Source organism: Caretta caretta, chromosome 3 (genome assembly GCF_965140235.1).
Source record: "Caretta caretta isolate rCarCar2 chromosome 3, rCarCar1.hap1, whole genome shotgun sequence".
Lineage (NCBI taxonomy): Eukaryota > Metazoa > Chordata > Testudines > Cheloniidae > Caretta > Caretta caretta.
Genome location: NC_134208.1, coordinates 161,501,377 through 161,507,387, shown reverse-complemented (window position 1 = coordinate 161,507,387; position 6,011 = coordinate 161,501,377).

Genomic DNA, 6,011 nt, shown 5'->3' with positions numbered 1-6,011 from the left:
GCCGGCAGCCCGGGCAGGCTGAAGCTGGGCTCAGCTCAGCCCCGGCCCCAGCCGCGCGGGGCGTGTCCGGTCCTCGCTGGCGTGTCCAGCGCAACCCCGCTGGGCGCGGCCCTCTGACGCGGACCGGGCTCCGGTATGACTCCGCGCTGCGGGGCTTTGATGTGATTCGGGGCCTGCTGTGACCGCAGACGCTGGCACTGGGTAACGCAGAGCCAGCCCTGGACTCCTACCTGAGCCTGGATCTGTTGCCTCGTACAGCGCTAGGGCCGGGGCCCGGCTTGTGAGATAAGGAAAAAGCCCCACTTTTTTACTGCTGACGGTGGGGGAGAGAGGGGACAAGGGTTACAGCAAGGTTATGACAGGTTTCAGAGGAACAGCCGTGTTAGTCTGTATTTGCAAAAAGAAAAGGAGTACTTGTGGCACCTTAGAGACTAACCAATTTATTTGAGCATGAGCTTTCGTGAGCTACAGCTCACTTCATCAGATGCATACCGTGGAAACTGCAGCAGACTTTATATACACACAGAGAATATGAAACAATACCTCCTCCCACCCCACTGTCCTGCTGGTAATAGCTTATCTAAAGTGATCAACAGGTGGGCCATTTCCAGCACAAATCCAGGTTTTCTCACCCTCCACCCCCCCACACAAATTCACTCTCCTGCTGGTGCTAACCCATCCAAAGTGACAACTCTTTACATAATCAAGTCGGGCTATTTCCTGCATAAATCCAGGTTTTCTCACATCCCCCCCACTCCCATACACACACAAACTCACTCTCCTGCTGGTAATAGCTCATCTAAACTGACCACTCTCCAAGTTTAAATCCAAGTTAAACCAGGACATGGGGGGGGGGGGGGTAGGAAAAAACAAGAGGAAACAGGCTACCTTGCATAATGACTTAGCCACTCCCAGTCTCTATTTAAGCCTAAATTACTATATAGTATCCAATTTGCAAATGAATTCCAATTCAGCAGTTTCTCGCTGGAGTCTGGATTTGAAGTTTTTTTGTTTTAAGATAGCGACCTTCATGTCTGTGATTGCGTGACCAGAGAGATTGAAGTGTTCTCCGACTGGTTTATGAATGTTATAATTCTTGACATCTGATTTGTGTCCATTTATTCTTTTACGTAGAGACTGTCCAGTTTGACCAATGTACATGGCAGAGGGGCATTGCTGGCACATGATGGCATATATCACATTGGTGGATGTGCAGGTGAACGAGCCTCTGATAGTGTGGCTGATGTTATTAGGCCCTGTGATGGTGTCCCCTGAATAGATATGTGGGCACAATTGGCAACGGGCTTTGTTGCAAGGATAAGTTCCTGGGTTAGTGGTTCTGTTGTGTGGTATGTGGTTGTTGGTGAGTATTTGCTTCAGGTTGCGGCGTTGTTTGTAGCCATGTCCGTCTCAGGACATGAGAGAGGCAAGGTGAGTGAGGTAACAGCTTTAATTGGACCGGCTGTTGTTGGTGAGAGAGACAAGCTTTCGAGCTACACAGAGCTCCTCTTCAGGTTAGGTGGCTGTTTTCATGTGCTATGATATAACTCTGTAATTTCTGTAAAAATAGGTATACACCTCCTTTATTTATTAACAGGGAGCTATTCAGTGGCTTGGATTTGCAAAGTAGGGTTACTCTGATCACTTAGATAAGTGACTGTCCTATAAGTATGATGAGATTGAATATAAAACCAAATTAAATGCTAAAAAGCCAAGATACAGTAGCAGCATGTAGTTAAACTGGAGTGTGTACAGTACAGGATAAGGGCTGGTCTACACTGAGAACTTATATTGGCATAGCTAAGTCTGTCAAGTCTGTCAGAGGTCCATACCCCTGTGAGATATAGCTAAGATGACCTAACTTTGTGTAGCCAGTACTAGGTCAACTTATGACTTTGTCCATCAACCTAGCTACCACCTCTCAGGGCGGTGGATTGCCTACGAGGATGGGAGGGATTCTCCTGTTGGTGTTGTAGGTAGTGTCTGTACTAAAGCACTTGTAGCTATGCTGCTGTGACATTGTGTGAATAAGTCTTAAGTGTAGACTTACCTGGACACCGTATTGATGGGAGAGAGCTCTCCCATCAACATAATAAATCCAGCTCAATGAGCAGCAGTAGCTTTGTTGGTGGGAGAGCATCTCCCGGTGACATAGTGCTGTGGAGGTGAGTGCTTATGCTGGCAAAATTTGTTACTCGGGGTGTTTTTTTTTCACACCTCTGAATGACAAAAGTTTTGCTTACATAAGTGCTAGTTTCAGAGGAACAGCCGTGTTAGTCTGTATTCGCAAAAAGAAAAGGAGTACTTGTGGCACCTTAGAGACTAACCAATTTATTTGAGCATGAGCATCTGATGAAGTGAGCTGTAGCTCACGAAAGCTCATGCTCAAATAAATTGGTTAGTCTCTAAGGTGCCACAAGTACTCCTTTTCTTTATAAGTGCTAGTGTAGACATGGCCTAAGTGAGGCCCCAATACTGAAAATGTACATGCACTTAACTTTACACGTGAATAATTTCATTAACTGTGGAAAAAGATGCATTAAGTATATAGAATCATTGGGTTAAAAGGGACTGCAAGGGTCATATAGCCCAGGGGTTCTCAAACAGGGGGTTGGGACCTCTCAGGGGGCTGCGAACTTATTACATGGGGGTCATGAGCTGTCAGTCTCCACCTCAAACCTTGCTTTGCCTCCAGCATTTATAATGGTGTTAAATATATTAAAAAGTGTTTTAAATTTACAGTGGGGGGTTGCACTCAGAGGCTTGCTGTCTGAAAGGGGTCAGCAGTACAAAAGTTTGAGAACCACTGATTTAGTCTAACCCCCTTCCAAGATGCAGGATTTGTTGTGTCTAAACCAGCAGTTCTCAAACTGTACGTCGGGACCCCATTTTAATGGGATTGCCAAGGGCTGGAATTAGCCTTGCTGGGGCCCAAGGCTGAAGCCCAAGCCCCACTGCTCGGGGCCAACGCCCAAGGACTTCAGCTCTGAGTGTGTGTGTGTGGTGGGGGGGCTCAGGTTACAGGCTCCCCACTTGAGGCTAAAGCCATTGGGATTCGGCTTTCCCCCCACCAAGAGCAGTGGGGCTTTGGCGGGGGGGAAAGCCGCCTGCTGCCCCAGGTCCCCCTGCCTGGGGCGGCAGGGCTCGGGCGGGCTCAGGCTTCAATTCCCCCTCCTGGGGTTGTAGACTAATTTTTGTTGTCAAAAGCGGGTTGTCATGCAAAGAAGTTTGAGAACCCCTGCTCTAAACCATCCAAGACAGATGGCTATCCAGACACGTTTTGAAAACCTCCAGAGAAGAAGCCTCCACAACCTCCCTAGGCAGTCTGTTCCATTGTCCTACTGCTCTTACAGTTAGGAAGTTTTTCCTGAGATCTAATCTAAATCTGCTATGCTGTAGTTTGGACCCATTGCTTCTTGTCCTGCACTCTGTGGCAAGAGAGAACAACTTTTCTCCATCTTTTTGTGGCAGCCTTTCATGTACTAAAGACTGTTATGTCCCCCCCTTAATCTCCTCTCTTCCAAACTAAATATACCCAGTTCCTTCAGCCTTTGCTCCTATGTCTTGCATTCTATCACTTTGCTCATCTTTGTTGCTCGCCTCTGGATCCTTCCTGGTTTCTTCATATCCTTTCTATACATTGGTGACCAAAATTAGACCTCAGCTAGAGTACTGTGTCCAATCAGTGCCAAGCAGAGCGGTACTGTCCCCTCCCCTGACTTGCATGCCTTGTCTGTTAATGCAACCTAATATTGCATTTGCTTTTTTTGCAACAGCATTGCATTGCTGAGTCATGTTGTGGTTGTAATACACCACAACTCCCAGATGCTTTTCAGCAGTGATGCTGCAGTGCTAGTTATCCCCCATTTTGTATTTGTGTTTTTTGCCTAAGTGTAACAACTTTTATTTGTCTTTGTTGAATTTCATTTTGTTCTCCAATTTATCAAGATTCCTCTGAATTTTCTAGCTGTATCCTCCAAAGTGTTGACAACCCCCCCCCCCAGCTTTGTGTCATCTGCAAATTTGATCAGTACCTGGATGTAGGAAGATAGCACATAATTAATAAAGATGTTAAACAACACCGGACCCAGAACAGTTCCTTGTGGAACACCACTTGAGACCGCCTTCCAATCTGACATCATTCCATTAATAGTTACTCTTTGCGATTATTTAACCAATGATGTATCCACTTAATGGAAGTTCTGCAGAGCCCACATTTCTTCAGCTTACTTATGAGAATGTGATGTAGGACAAAGTCCAGGTATATTATGTCCACTGTATCCCTCATCCACCAAACCAGTTACCCTGTCAAGAAGGAAAGCAAAACGGTTTGGCATGATTTGTACTTTGTAATCCATGCTGGCTGCTAGTGATTACCCCTTCACTCTCCAGGTATTTGCAAATTGAATATTTTATACATTGCTCTAGTAGCTTCCCAAGTATTGAAGTCAGACTGACAATAGTTTCCCCAGCTCCTCCTTTTTCAAAGATGGGCACTACATTAGCCCTTCTCCAGTCTTCTGGGACCTCTCTTGTCATCCAAGAATTTGTAAATATTGCCAGTGATGCCAAGATTTATTCAGCCAATTCTGTTAGTACCCTTGGGTGAATCACATCAGGCTCTGCTGATTGGAATTCTTTCAACTTGTTCAAAAGATCTCTGACGTGTTCTTTACTTATCCCGATCTGCATCCCCTCCCCTTCATTGTCTCTGATATCTTTGCTAGTCGTCCGGTCGCTTTATTTTTTGTGAGAAGACTGAAGCAAAGTAGGCACTGAGCAGCTCTGCCTTCCTATCATCTTCTGTTACCAGCTCACTGTCTCCATTGAGGAGTGGACCCACACTGTCCCTGATCTTTCTTTTTTGTCTGACATATTTGAAGAACCCCTTCTTGTTGTCTCTAACATTTGTCAGCTATAATTCATTCTTTGCTTAGACTTTCCTGATTTTTGTCCCTACACACTTGCACTAACCCCATATATACTTTCCTTGGTGATGTGCCTCTCCTTCCATTCCCTGTATGTGTCCCTTTTGGTTTTTAGATGGCTTAAAAGCTCCTTGTTCAGCCATGGCCTCCTGTGGCTCTTCTTTCCTTTCCACTGCGTTGGAGTAACTTGATATAGAGTATCTAGTATTACATAAGAATAAATTTCACTCCAGGTGTATTAGATGATAAACAGAATGGTTGACAAAATAGAGATTACAAACTCTTGAGAGAAGATTAGATAAGTTAAAGATTTTAACAAAATTAAGCTTTATTTGAGAGCATTGGGCAGGGCTGAATTGGGGGGACAGGTCAGGATTTTAATGGGATGGTACAAGTGTGTAGATGGAATTGGCTTCCTTTTAAAAGTGTCTAATCATATTTCAGTAAAAAGCAAATTCTACAAATGTAACATTTTACCTTGAGGAGTCCAATAGTCCTTTTTAAAGACAGAAATAATAGTTTAAAAAAAGAGGGGGGCAGGGGTGAGCTCGTTTAAAGGCTCGTGCTATTACTAGAGTACAACACTAAAAACTTTCAGAGCTTCATTGTCCATCCCACAGGAAGTGAGTGGGGCTGTTTACTAGACAGTGTTTTGTTAGTGCCTGCAGCTGCAGATTAAATGTGTTTGTCCTTGTTTGGAGGTGAAAGTGGGGAAGGGGCAGTGTGGGGGACAGACAAGGAAGCGGAAAAGGATAAGAATGAGAGTGAAAGGTTTGGTGGGCTTTTGTATGAATGCTGTGGAGGACTGAAATGATGGGGGGTGGGGGCGGGACCATGTATGGCTGGAATGGGATGGGGTAGTGCATAGGAGAACGCAGGTAGGGAAAAGGGAGAACAGTTTCTGGATATATGTAGGGGGAAGAACAGGAGTGCAGCAGACTGGAAGTGGGGGAGTTCTCTGAAGTGTGGATAGGTAGTCTATGCAGGGATATAGCAGAGGATGTTGAAGTCAGGGATAGGTTTGTATGCACAGTTTAAGGAAAGAGGGTTAGGTAAGTGTCATTGGATTTGTAGGGATTAGTA